Source organism: Anas acuta, chromosome 6 (assembly GCF_963932015.1).
Source record: "Anas acuta chromosome 6, bAnaAcu1.1, whole genome shotgun sequence".
NCBI classification, from domain to species: domain Eukaryota; kingdom Metazoa; phylum Chordata; class Aves; order Anseriformes; family Anatidae; genus Anas; species Anas acuta.
Genome location: NC_088984.1, coordinates 14,800,438 through 14,814,405, shown reverse-complemented (window position 1 = coordinate 14,814,405; position 13,968 = coordinate 14,800,438). Strand labels below are relative to the sequence as shown.

At 45.5% G+C, this 13,968-nt stretch overlaps 1 protein-coding gene across 6 annotated transcripts in view; it reads left to right on the top strand.

Annotated features, from left to right (window-relative positions):
* The window catches only part of SEMA5B (semaphorin 5B), a 260,527-nt gene that overhangs the window by 63,729 nt on the left and 182,830 nt on the right, over positions 1-13,968 (top strand). For all 6 annotated transcript variants that reach the window (XM_068687501.1, XM_068687504.1, XM_068687502.1 and 3 more), the window contains exon 2: positions 6,293-6,516. The gene's annotated coding sequence lies outside the window, so the exon portion shown is untranslated. The remainder of the gene's footprint in view (positions 1-6,292; positions 6,517-13,968) is intronic.

The window sequence follows — 13,968 nt, the reverse complement described above, 5'->3', positions numbered from 1 at the left end:
TTTTTTCTTTGTGGTAAAGAGATGTAAGTTGTTCGTTTTCTGCCTTCTGCTGAGTGACTTATAAATGGCCTGTGCAAAGTTGGCTCTAGAAATTACAATCAGAAAAATATATAGACTGTTGGGTTGTTTTTATGGATCCCAGTTCATGATACGGGGGAGATTCCATTATAAACTTTCATTAAAAATAAAGGAGGAACACTAAAAATTCTGCTGCTGATCCAGGGAAAGTAAAACTTCGTCAAGGCAACTAACACTGAGCCATCTTATACTTTATTCCCTGCTGTTTATCTAAAGCACATTTCTTACATCCAATAGATTTGTACCTCTGGCAGCTTGTATCTCCACGAGTTTAAGAGCCTTTGACTAATGAAGACCAGAGAGATTTCTGCCACGCTGCCACAGCCCCACTGAAGGAATCATTTCCAAGCGGTTTGCTCTCCGGGGGCACATAAGGCCAAAATTAAAAATAACTAGCTAAATAAATAAGCGCCTGTGTACATATACATACATGTATTTAGATGTTCAGATTATATTTATATACATATGTATAAGTTTGTGTAGAAAACCCCTTAGTCCCAAGCAGCTTCGGGGGGCAGAGCGTGCGTACAGCAACACGGTCTGCTAGGCGGGTCTCAGCCGTGTTACAAGCTATTTGCAAATTAATCGTGGAAGAAATCTAAGCGGTCTGATCCTACGGGTGAATAAACGTGTGTGTTTGTGGGAGCGCATGTGCACGCATGCAGAAAGGAGCTGCGAGGGAGGCCTGCGCTTGAGCTGCTCAGACAAGTTTTGTTGCTTCGGCCCATTGGTGCCGGGTTGAAATAGGGGAGCTGATCCTATTAAGGTGGCTCAGAAATGGCTTTCCAAAATGGCTTGGGTTCCCACACTCATTTGTTTCCCTGATTCACTTCAAAATCTGTTCCCCTTGGCATTTACACAGAGGCACTGAAGGATGCGTTGTTACCCTGTGGTTGTCTGTGACAAAAGGTGGTTTGGGGTCTGGATCAGAGATGGATTTACAGGGAAAGCACACAAGCCAGAAAGTGGCTGTATGAACATCACATGTGGAAAGTGAGAAGGCATATGCACGTGAAAGAATGCCTCGAGTTAAACAAATATCCACATGAAGGCAGAGGTAGCTCGACTGAAACGGCTGCGCTCCCTGTGCTGATGTTGGCCGGGGCCTGACTCCACAACAAGTGGGAGCACAAACACCCACACCAAATCCTGGCCGTTCACACTGAGAAGAGCATACACGTGCTTCACCCTGGTGTGGCAGCATGGGATAGTGCCTGTTGTTCCCCTGCAAACCTGGTTTCAGCAGGGCCTAACTTGTGTAAGGGTGTTTGTGGTGCCACAGGGCCAGAGCCTCTTCTGAGGCCTTCAGTGAGCGTACCCCGCATGTGAGAGATGCAGGGCGAGAGCAGCCAGGCTTGTTCATGGACAGTAACAAAACGTCTCCTGTTTTAGCGTGATGTTTCTGGGAAGAGCAGAGCCGGGCCTGAGGTCTGAAGCTGGGCTTTGTCAGGACAAGAAATCCATTACTGTGTTGTCGGTGAGAGCCTGCCTGTGGCGTCGTGCACCAAGATGGTGCTGTCAAGTTCGGAAAGTAATCACCAGGGGTAGATGACAACATGAAAAGAGAGATGCGAGTGGGAATGAATTTAGCCAACTTCATCTAAAGAAGTGTTTAATGGCAGGATGATCATCATAAAGGCCATTTAGTAGCAGGAAGAGGAGATGACACGTAATACATGTAGTAAGTAGCACAAAGAACAATGAATGCAATTTAATAAAGGGCAAATTCAAACTGGAAATGAGGCTAAACTTTTGGATGGTTCAGGGCAGGCAGAAAGGGAAATCATTTGCTTAATGAGGTAGTTATGACAAACTAGGTAGAAATATTCTGGTTTCCGAATTCAGCAAGCATGGAATTGAATCTTTCCTGCGTGACACAGTGGGTTCGGCCGGGAGGGCCGGCGGTGCTCTGTCAGCCTTGGCCGTCGTGACCATTAGTCGCATTAATAATCCATGTTGGAATAAAGGCACTACAGCAGCAGCATTACATGTGGAGCATCCTTCCTTCATCTGTAGCAGTGAAGAAAGAAATCAGATTGTGCTTTTTTTTTTTTTTGTGGCTTCACAATAAGAAACCAAAAGTTAAGTGTGCTGCACTCGTACTAGCAGAGATCTGAGGACCACAGGGAGATTTCCAGCCCCACAGCATTTGTGCCTGGTCACAGCCGTGTTGTGGTGTGGCTGCTGGGGATGTTTCCTAGGGCTGCATGGGTGCCTGGCCCTGCCTGCATTGCAGGGCCAGCTGGATAACCCCGAGGAATTTCTTCAAACCCCGGCCCTTGTATTCCACTCCGGCTGCTGCCTCGAAGCAGAGCTGACCTGATGGCCGGTAGCAATGCAGCGGTTGATCTTAATTAACCACCTACAGATCTCCCTGCTCTGAATGTGCTTGTGCCCTCCTGCCTGCTACGGCTCTTTATTAGGAGCATGTCTGAAAACAGCCTCGAGTCTGCGTTGCTGCGAATGCTTTCGGAAAAAAACAGGCCATAAATGCATGCTGCCAGAGCCTCACAGCTGAGGAGAAGTGGCCCAAATGTATTGCTGGTGTGAACGTAGTGGGATGAGGGAACAGTGCAGGAACCGATACTGGTGTTTGAAGCAGTGAGCCCAGGATGATGAAGAAAAGTGGTGAACAAAAATGTTAATCTCTTTGTGGCGCAAACATACAGTTGATGTTCCTGGCCATATTTTAAATACATTGAAAGGCGTGAAGTACCTAATTAATGAGGTTTCATAGGGATCCCAATTAACCACTAATGGTCACCAACTGCAGTGTCTGAAAATGAAGTGAAATGAGGGGATTCCGTGCGTGGAAACCGCTTGTATTGTCCAACACAGCTGATGATCGGCCGTGCTTAAGTAACTGAATTCTCGTAAGGATTTGAGCTGCTTGAAAATAAATGCAATTTCTTCAGGACCTTGATAGTGATCAGGAAGTGAATGTAAAACTGTGATCTCATGTAATTTGGAAAGTTAATGTAATAATCTGATTGGCAGAGCTTGCTAGGCATCTAACTGTATACTGAAGAGGAAAAAAAAATTGTAAGGCATGGATCTGTGCCAACAGCAATGGAGGTGGAGAAGACAGTCGATTTTATTCCATAAATCATCTGAGATGAAAATGGGTGGTGTCCCAAAGAGAAATAAAACAGTGTGCTATTTGCGAAGAAAATAGGTCAGTCTAAATAAAAGCGTTGGTTGTTACATGCTACAATAGATATATGTTGGAGAGCTGGTTGGAAAATCAATTTATTCCTGTAAAAACATAGCTCTTACAGAAGTCTTTCTTCAAGCTTTGAGATTTTCTGTGGGAAAAAAAAAAAAAAAAGTATTTTATATTTATATATATATATACATATCAGTTTCCATCTACCAGGAAGTTTCAGATGGAAGCCTGGTTTCTGGTCAGTTCTTTTCTCCCCCATGCAAACACATGCTTGCAGGAGTAGGTGTCTGTACTGGAGTGGACATTGCTCCCTCTAGAGCAGAAATGAATCCCTTTTTACAACCCATCGTGTTTTGTCTCTTGGTTCTGCTTTGTCCTGGGCTGGATGTATGGGTTTTCCTACCTGTTAGCTCCGTGTCCCCGTCATGAGTTTCCAAGCTTTGGTTTCCAAGTTTCTGTTCCAGTTGCATGTCTGTAAGGTGCTCCAAGGGCTTATCATACCAGATCTTCTCTACTCTTTGCAGACAAGCTGAAAATTAGCAATAAAGTGTTTGGTGATGTTCAGTGAAAGCCATGACAGAAGTTGCACAAGCAGTAAGTGTCAAGGAAAGAAGCTGTACAGGCTGAGGAAAGGAGACACAAATTGTCAAGAGCGAGTGCAAGGCGCATTTTTCTGAAATAACTCATCTTTTTGGCTGGGGTCAGAGAACAACAATCTCAGATTTAATCCGTCCCTCGCATGAATCGCTGAAGTTGTTGAATAATAACCCATAAAATGTATATTAGCAGAGTTGTGCCAGGACCCTAGGAAAGGTAATGCTCCCTGGGTGTTTTGTGGGAATGTTTTGGACCTACATAGCACATTACCAGCATTCATCAAGTAATATACAGCACGCTTTGACTAACTGGGGAAGTTGAGTTGTCAGCAGGAGGTCAGAGAAGATGATCTTTTGGTTCCTTCTTGCCCTAACATCTCCGAATAACAGCAGTAGATGCCCCTAGTGATGCTCACAGAGCACGCGCGTGTTTGCTCTGAGTTGCAGAAGGCTGCGTGATCAGCATGCCGACAGGCGCTGCGCTGCTACAAGGTGGAAGCGTGGCTGTTTCAGAATCTGTTGGGGTATTTTATATCGCTTAGGCAGGTGGGTGTCGTGAAACTAGAAAGCAGAAAGTTGGCTGGCAATGTGCTGCTGGTTGCAGGTCATTATTTAAGGTATGGGTATGTGCATCTCTCTGAATAGCCAGTGCCTTTGTGGCTTAGACTTCTGGCTGAGATGTGGAAGACAAATATTGGAGGCTGCGGTTAAATTAGGCAGCGTGGAGAGTTATACTTCAAGCTTTTAGGCTGGGATGTCGAGTTCCTGCTTGGGGTTCAGATGTGAGGTTGTCTTTCCCTAGAAGGTCTCATTTTTATTCCCATGTGGAATGGGAGACGCTCTGGAATGAGAAAAGTTGTCTGTGTTGCTGAACTCTGAGCTTGTTTCCTGTATCTTCACCCCTTTAACTGGGTGTCAGTCGCCTTTTTTTGGGTAGATACGATAGACTAATTCCCGTCTCTGTTCTGGGTCTGTAGTTGAGCAGAGCAGTTCATCACCAAGGGAAAATAAGTCTTTCTTTATAACTGCTTCTCTTCATTTTATCTCGGCTTGTCAGTGTCTGGCAGATTCTCCATCCTTTACGCCATTCCTCTGCAGCTCACTTCACAGAGCAGTCATTAGCTCTGCATATAGGGCAGGCTGGGGGAATTCGGTGCTTCCCTGAAGTTTCATTCACTCTTTCTTGGGTTGCCTTTGGACTTCATATTCTTTGTAGGCTGAAAAGGGCTGGGTACTGCTCTGAATCTGGTCTTCGCTTTGTATATTCTTAACGCTTCTAATTACTGCTAGACTGGACTGACCTAAAGTGGTATTGTAACTGTGCCTGATGTTTCTGTTCAGAAAACATAATGCTGGCATTTGAATCTCATTTTGTTAAGTTTGCTTGTACTGTTTAGAACAATTTGAGGAGATTTACAATTGCTTGTTTTGTAATACAGCCACGAAGAATTAAGGGAAGGCTTTAAAAGTAATCTCTCTTTTCCTCCAGCCAAAGAAACACTGTTATGTTTTCATCTGTCATCTTTTTTAGGGTCATGGTTTGGTCTCTCCCATGTTGCGCTTGATGGGCACGTATAAGTGCTGCATCTGAGCAGTTTGCAGAGGAATTTGGCACTTTGCTTTTTAAATGCAGTGCCAAACGTGCAGAGAGAACAGCGGAGCTTGGTTACAGTGGAGTCTATGCAAATATGGGAATTACATTTTCAGGAAAAATGACTATGAGAAGAGAAGGCTTAGAAATCGATTGCAATTAAAGTTGTAACTGGCTTGGTGCTGGAGATGGATAGCTGCTAGCTTTGGATATTCGCTAGCTAGGCAGAAACTCAGAAAATTGTGTTTTCTGAGAGCAGAGATACAGAGGAAAGATGGCTTTATGTTTAAGGCTCTACACTGGGGCTCAGCAAATTGACTTCCCTTCCTTTTCTGGCTGCCTCAAAGGATGCCTCTGTAGTCCTGGGGATGATTACAAACTTTTTACCATATGTTTATGCTGCCTCTAAGTGATCTGGAGCCTCGTTTTAGTTGGGGTTCATGAAATTCTAGCCTACCAAATAATATTTACTTACTAGTCTCTACCAGAAAGTAAACATTCTTTGGAAAAACTAAACTGAGTCACGTTTATACTGAACAGGGATTCTGTGCTCTAGGCAGTGATTGATGACAAATAAGGCCTTGGGAGATGATGACTATATCAGGCTGGATGCTCGGACCAGGCATGGGATCATTAAAGTTGCTTCAAAAAATGTTGGGGGGAGGAAGAAGGGAGAAGGGGAGGAGATGCTGACCATGAGGGCCACGGGCTATTTTCCCAAGGTCCCATAACTCAGGAGAGAGGAAGGGCCTGACAGAATCAGAGAACCTTCCTCAAAGGGGACTTTATAACATCATTAGTGTATTGGCCAAATTCAGGCACACTTCAATATTAACAAAGGATCTGTTTTTTTATTTTTAGATAAATCATCTGCAAACGAGTTTATGAGAAAAATAGAAGGAAGAAGGCCAAAGAGGCATGCCAGAGAAGGAAGCTTGCAGAGTCCAAGGGGTTCAGAGAAGACTGCAGTGGGACTGCCTCTGAGAGGGAGCATTTACATCACTAATTCTTGAAGGGCTTACCTTCTGGGACTCTGAGCTTGGATTGCTGCCGCAACATTTGTCTGGGACTTGGCCTCTGGGCTGGTGAGTTAGTGATGGAGTGATATATGTCTCGTGTGCTGAAACATGATGTTTTCAGGTTGCTCACTGTGAGGAGTTTTGGTCTCTGATCATTCTGTTCCTCCTGCTCCAGTGAGGACAGGATGTGTCATGCAGCAAAGAAGGCAAAGGATCACAAACATTAGATAAAGGGTTTTCCAAATGCCTCAGGGCTCTCTTAACACTGTCATCATTGGACTCAATGGGACTTTCTCCCCTGACTGTTGGGAGCAGGGGTCTTGTATTTCAGCCTGTAAAGTAGGTAGATTTCGGCAATCATTTAGATACAAAACATGTATATATGTCTGCTGCAGTGCAGGGAGGTGATGCAGCTTTTGCAGATGCTGTTTAGCGGTAGGAAAGTAGTACATTAGCAAGGTAGGTCAAATCCAGCCCCTAGTTATACCAGTTCAAATACAGAATAATGCTGTTGGTGTGTTTAGCCAGAATTTGTTGTTAAACAGATCCCTTCATTTTGCATTCACTCAGTACAGGTGCATGTGATTGCACTGCGGGCAGGGGAGCGATGAATGGAACCTGATTAGTTTGCTCCTAGAATGTATCCTAGGGAAAGTAAATAGCATTGCAAAGGGTTAGCTTTGCAATATTGCTTTTCCACTGTAGCGTTACAGGAATGTGCTATTTACCGTTTGTGCCCAGTTTGTGCTGTCTGAAACCAGGAAAAGTGTCCACTTTGGAGAAGTTGGAGCTTCTGTCTGGAACAAAACAAACAAAAATTTTAAATTTCCTTACAGAAAACGGATTTTTGATTTTAACAGAGGAATAAAATGGTTCCTTCTGTTTCTGTAGGATGATGGACCCAACACAGAATTTGCCAGGATAAGCAATTTGGTCCCATCTTGGTGATTCATTTCCCTTTGGAAAGGGCAAAGGCATATAAGTCCACATAAAGTTGTTCCAGGGGAAACACCAGCCCGGGTGTCCTTTGAGAAAGAGGAGGCATGAAGGAGCCACAATCTGATGGTTCCATTTGCAGAGAACTGTCCATGGAGGGGTGTTCAGTAATCCCCAGAAAGCCCACTCTTAAAAGCCCACTGCTGTCTTAATTTAGAGCTGCTTGACTGCATACTGGGGATCCTAGAAGCCCTGTGACTTTGATCTTAAAATCCGTTTGGGCTTCCAGTGCTGTGCCTTGTGGCATGGCTGCTGCAAGCCCGGGGTTGTTGGCCTGGAGCTGCCGGTGCTGGGACAGCGCAAGCCCCGTTACCTGTCCCCCAGACACGGGGTGCTCAGAGGCAAACGGGACAAGCTCAGTTACCTCACACCTCTTTTTAATGGACCTGGCAAAACCAAAAGAGCAGCCGTGCCAATGGTGATATATCAACCTTTACTGACAGAAGAGAGTCATGTCAGAAGTGCTGTGGGCAGATCTTACAGCATCCAGGGGCTGCTTTAGAAACAGCACAACAAGCAAACCTTTGCTCAGCGGGTTGCACGTCTCTGGTCCTCATTGTTCTGACTGGTGCTCAGCAGCTGTACCCTTTGGAGAAGCAATAGGCATTTTCTTTGACCAGAGATGTTTGCAGCTGTCTCCTGTCTCCCCTTGAACTCTTTTCATATTCATATTTTCATTGCTAATGAGAGTCTTGACTATATGCTAAAAAGATCCTCCATCCCTTCCAATTTCTCTTGGAATAGCTAAAGACAAAAGAAGTAATGAACTAAAGCTCCCTCTGAGTCTTTGACTCATCCAATCACCCAAATTAATCAGTGTTAGAGAGGAGTGTGCTGCTCGATGTGACCACCCAGGGCGCTCTGTCTGGCTCCATGACTTCGGTTGCTTTGTCTCAGTATCACAGCACACATATGGTGCGAGATTGTGCTCTGTCCTCAGGTGCCCGCCACGCTTACCTGAGGTAATCAAACCGAATGCGGGCGAGAGGCAGCTACAACAGAAAATAACTTCCAGGCAGCTGTAGGTTTGGCGTAGGCCTTTTATGATCAAATTTTCACCTCCAGTGTAAATCCAACAAAGGAAAGAGTGTACATGTATGTAGGCGCACACCTGTTGGAAGCAGAATGTAGACCTAACTGTTGTCTTCAGCCCCTATCCCCAGCCAGCCTCTGTGACCTCCTAGGTATGCATGCATGCTGTTGGAGACAGCCTTAAATAAATACTGCTGGCTGAGTGTGCAACAGGCAGGAGTGAGAAGTGCCTGGCTCCAGTAGAAAAATGGCCAACAGTGGTGGGTAGCATCTGGGGGCCAGACTGGCCCGTAAGTCGGGGTTCCTCTCTTCCCCCCAGCTGTGCCACTGACTTGCTGTAAAACCTTCCCAATCACTCAGGTGACCGAACCTCTGGAGGTTCAATTCTGCTTTGGTAAAGCAGGAACAAGGATTCCTTTCAGCTGTGCCTCCCTAGCAGTGATTGAGCTGGGCTGACAGGCCCTAACACAGTCTTCAGGGAGCAGCAGCGCTGAGGTTGCTCTAGTGAGCGTTTTGTGCTAGGGGAAGAATGGATCCTTACCATATTCAATCAGTAGTCTCTGGGCGTGTATACCCCCCCTTCTACATTAAATACTCTTAGCGATTTAGGGATTTACTGTGTCTTTCCCTCTTTTATTTATCTCACATTCCCATCAACAGGAGCTTAATTTTAGGCCATGATAAAACTTTTTAAGCACACTTTTACTGGATAAAGTCATTAAGAAATCTGCACATTTTTTTTTTTTAAATAGTGACCCCATTCTTGCTTTCTGAACTATCTTGACTTTTTTTAAAAGGGAAGCAATAATGAATTTCCATATGGGCTATACCCTGTAAAAAGATTATCTCCATTTATTCTTTTTATAAAGTTTTCAGAAGGGAAGGCACTGTCCCAATGCACAGAAGCAATTTTTCTTTTCAATGGATACTGTGACTCAAATCTAAACCTTTGCTCTCAGAGGAACACTTTTCAAATGTTTACTTACTGCTTGATTCCTGATAGGCAGGCTGGAAAAAAATCAGATGAGGTGTTGCTCCTGAAAGTTATACTGCTTTATATTGTTTGAAAGGCAGAGATTGAGCTGATTTGTCTAGCAGCTTGCCTTTTCGCAGCTGGGGGAAAGAGTTCCTTTGTAGCTCAGGCTTTTATCAACAGTCCAGTAAAAGTGTTTTATATATATACATAAAAAACATACACATTTATATAGAGCCTTTCATCTTGATGGTTCCAAAGTAGTTGAAAATTTGTCAAATAATTTGTCAACTACTTTCCTCAAAAGTTATCTCTAACTTCAGCACAAAAACGGAGGTATTTCTGTGCTGGCTGAAGCTATTTTTGCTACTAATAGCTTATTAAAGTAACCATCAGAGTTGTAACACATGGATTACAAAATTTTAAACTAAGAATTTTTGAAACTTTTTCCTAATCATGTAAGAGGATTTAATCAAACGTGAAGCTGCTTTCTTGTTACAGTGGGGCTGGGGGGAGCTGGGGCACGAGGTGTGCTGAGCAGGAGAGGCTCTGCACTGTGTGTTTGCGGTGGGTAACTGGGGAAAAAAAAGATAATACAGCGCTGAAGACAAAACCAGGGTCGTGGAAAGATCCCCTTTTGACAGACGCTTGGTGACAAATTCCTCTTCTGCAGCACAGCTGGAACAGATTGGTGAAAACTGTGTGAACAAACAGGGATGCCTGCCCCCCTCTGCTACCCCCTCACCCATCCCAGCCTTGCCAAGAGGGGATTTCTGCCTGGGGCTGGTGGTGCTCCTCACAACCATTTGCCCTTTACCTCACTGGTGACACCATGACCTTCCTTGGAGACTTAAAACTGAGCAGCATTTGCCTCCCCTGGAAGGGCTCTGCCTTCACACGTCCCCCGTGCTCGCTCTGCCTCCGTAAGGCTTCGTCACAGGATCCTCTTGGCTGCTGGACCTTTTCCTTGTGCAAGTCGCTGGCTACCTCACGAGCAAACGTTGCAAGGTGACTAAGGGTTTCGTGCTGGGATCCACGGCAGAAGCGTGTTAATGGAGTCAAGTGCTATTTGTTGGCTCCAGTGCATTTCACTGCGCCTTGGCGCACTCGTGCTTCCTGTATGAAACTTGGCTGGAGGAGTCAGAACTGCAAGACATCATCCCAAATTCCAGCTGGGATGTGTAACTTGGCTACATGACACTCTCCCCTCTTTGCCCCCCTTAGCCACTTCCCATGTTAAATAGTTTCTCAGGACTCCAAGGGGAAGGGGGAGATGATCTCCAGGCAAATGATTCTGATAAGTAGAAAAAATGTGTAAATAAACTAGCCATGATTAATAGTAAGAAATTGTCACTTGTCTCACATGCCTGGAAGTTGTGGCTTGCTGAAATGACAGCCCTTGTCTTGCTGTTGCGGGGCTGGGATGCAGAGAGTGAATGCTGGGGGTGGGATTTATTTGACACATATTTTCAAACTGGGAAAAAAAAAAGAAAAAAAAAAGTGTGATTTATTTTCTTTTGCTGCAGCCTGCTCCCAATTTTCAGTTTACATTAATAGCTATGGGAACAGCAGTTCTTACTGCCATATACTTTAGCTATTAACACTGTGTCTGGTTTGACAGTGCATCTCTTAAATTTTTTTTTTATTCCCTTGTGATCATAAAATATGTATCAGCCTTCCTTTTTAATCTCCTTTGGCATGTCCAGCTAGTTAATGTGCATCTTTCCTCCTTTAGGATTTGATTCTTCTAGCGTCATATACTTAACTAGAAGAAACAAACTCTCTACTAAAACTTCCTCTTGTTTGTTTGTTTATTTCTTTTTTAATTTTTTTAATTGGGAACTTGTTTGAATTCATATTTAAAGGAATTATTTCTCCGGGAGCCCCTAACAGCTTTCTCCCCAAAATGTTTGTTTCATTGATATTTTAATTGCTGTAATAATCAGCATGCAGAATAAGAGGTCTTTCCCCTAGCTCAGTAAATCCATACTGGCTGAGTAAAGCATGTCTGTGATTTATGTGCAGATAAACAGCTTTGGATCGCGTCCAATCACTTCATCAGTTTTAATTCGGCTGCCTAATCAGTAGCAAACAGGAGGGTGGTTTTTTTTTTTGCTTTGTTTTGTTTTTAGCAAGGTGGGGGGCGCTAATAGAGGGTTTGGCATAGTCCCCAGAATGGCACAGATACTCCCCATTTCTCATCATGTTAGTGTCAAAGTCAGCTCTAACTTTCTGAAAGAGCTTATAAGAAGGGATGAGATGCCAAGGCCTGCCTTTAGGCTTTTGGTGGTATCTAAGGAACCATGCAGATATGCAGTCTGGAAAACAAGTCTGCTCTTATCTCATGATTTATAAAGGACATCCCTCGGATGCCTGAGAAACATGGAAAGGCTCGTATGGAAGCAGATTTTATTTCCTGTGTGTGCTTAGGAGTTGATGCCTTCAAGATTAGTTTCTCAGCAATCAGGTTGCTGCTGTTACTGTTTCCTAAAAGTCACGGTGACTTCAGTGTGGTCTGGGAGGCGGAGGTGCCTGCGGGGAGGCAAAGCAGCACCAGAGGGAGGAGGATCTTTCTCCCTGCCCTTCCCGGTTACATTGGGTAGGACAGACAGACCCTGGCATCCTGCTGGAACAAGCACCATCCTCTCTCCTCATCTGTGCCGCTGGCTGCAGTGTGTCAGGATGGGGATGGGGCAGGGTGCTCCTCACTGTTTTCATTTTCTTCTCCATTCCTGCCCTGCTGTGCTGCAGGGTGGATGCTTAATGCTCGATGATGAAGCACTGGGGTTTTGGGGACAAAAGCTGCACATACAGCTCTACAAGAGAACAGCTCCTCCTGCAGCTCTGTGCAGCTGAATAAGGGCAGGGTTGCTACGTCCCACTGCCACCTCTGCAGCTCCATCCTACGGGGTGCTGTGACACGTGGATTGTGTGCACGGTGCTGCAAAGGCCAGGGTGATCCAGATGCCCCCGGACTGAGGCTCTTCTAACTTAGGGTTCAGGACCAGAGTTCCTGACCTCATTTTTATCTACCGTAAGCTAAGCAACTGCCTATTAACGATAAAACATTGGACCATTTACATTATTATCTGTTGGTGCCATGTGTCCAGAGGTGAAGTGTTCCCTGATTTATAAGCAGCCTCTGAAGGATTACAGAGAACAACCCCGTTCTGCTCACCAGATCTAGGGCAAGCAATATCACCCACAATAATAAAGCTCGCCTAAAAAGCTTAGCAAGGTTTGACTAGCACACCATGGCTGGGTGTCTCTGAGCCTTGTTGGATGTCCTGGCTGCCCTCCATTTCCATGGGTAACTGTGCCTGGCCACTTCCCTTATGCTGGGAGGCTGCAGGAGATGTTAGATCACTGTTCTTCTGGATTTATTTCTGCCTCCTTCATAGCAGCCCGTGCTGGTAAGCCAGTGGCAAGCTGGGGAAGCAGTGCTAGGCTGGGTGGCCACCACTGGGCCAGTTTAGGAGGTGGGTTCATTGGGAAGGAGAAGACATCAGTGTTGCTGCTCTGTCTTCTTGGTGGTTTACATCATTGCCCAAATGAGACCCAACAGCTTTTTTCCATTTCACATTAACCCCCACCAGCTCCATGTTTCATCATTACCAAGACCGTAAGGAAAATCCCAACCAGATCTGTTAAATTCAAACTTTTTTTTTTTTTTTTGGCTCAGCCTTAATTTCCTGCACACACCCATAGCTGCGGGGGCTTTAAATAGAGCTTTGAATCATGAAATTCGGAGAATTAGGCTGGGCTGGAGGGAAGGGCAGTAGACTGGGTTAGAGGCAGTTTGGGATCGGTTCGCAGTGCAGCTGTGCGTGTCCCCAGGGACCTTGGGCGAGGTGTTTAATCCACCCGCCGTGCTGGGCTTTGTTGGGCTGCAAAAGGGCAACAACACCCCCCCGCCTTAAACTGGGTAAAACACGTTATGGGAGGGAAGAGATTCAGCTCCTGTGGTGGCTCTGGCACAGCTCCACCTCCAGTGTCGCAGCACGTGAAGGTTTTTGGGGTGTCTGTGAGCGGTGTTGGGCCCGTGTCCTGCAGGGCCAGGGGAAGGCAGCGCGCTGGCATGGCCAGGGGACAAAATGGCGGCCGCGGCCCTGAGGTGCCAGCCTGGCCAAAATGAACGTGAAATGAACTTCCAGAGCCCCGAAAGTTGAAGACAATCCCGTCTTATCGACTGCTTTAATGGAGAGGTAGGAATGGCTTTATGCTGTAACCCGAGAGGGAATTCAAACATCTGACAAGTAATTTCAGGAGAAGGCTCAGTTTCCGGCAGATCAAAGGTGAGTGTAGGGAATCCTCTATTCTCTGGCCAGAAGGGAGCTGTTATGCTTAGCGTTTGGCAGTTTGTAGCCCAAAAATCCTGCTGGTGATCAAACCCAAGGGTTTCTGCTGTCCAGTGGCTTATGTTTTAGAAGAGACTGCCAGTCTAGGGGGGTTGAGCTCACAGATGCATCTTACTTTCTTACAACCCGGTATTTTGGGCTCTGATCTGCCACCGGAGA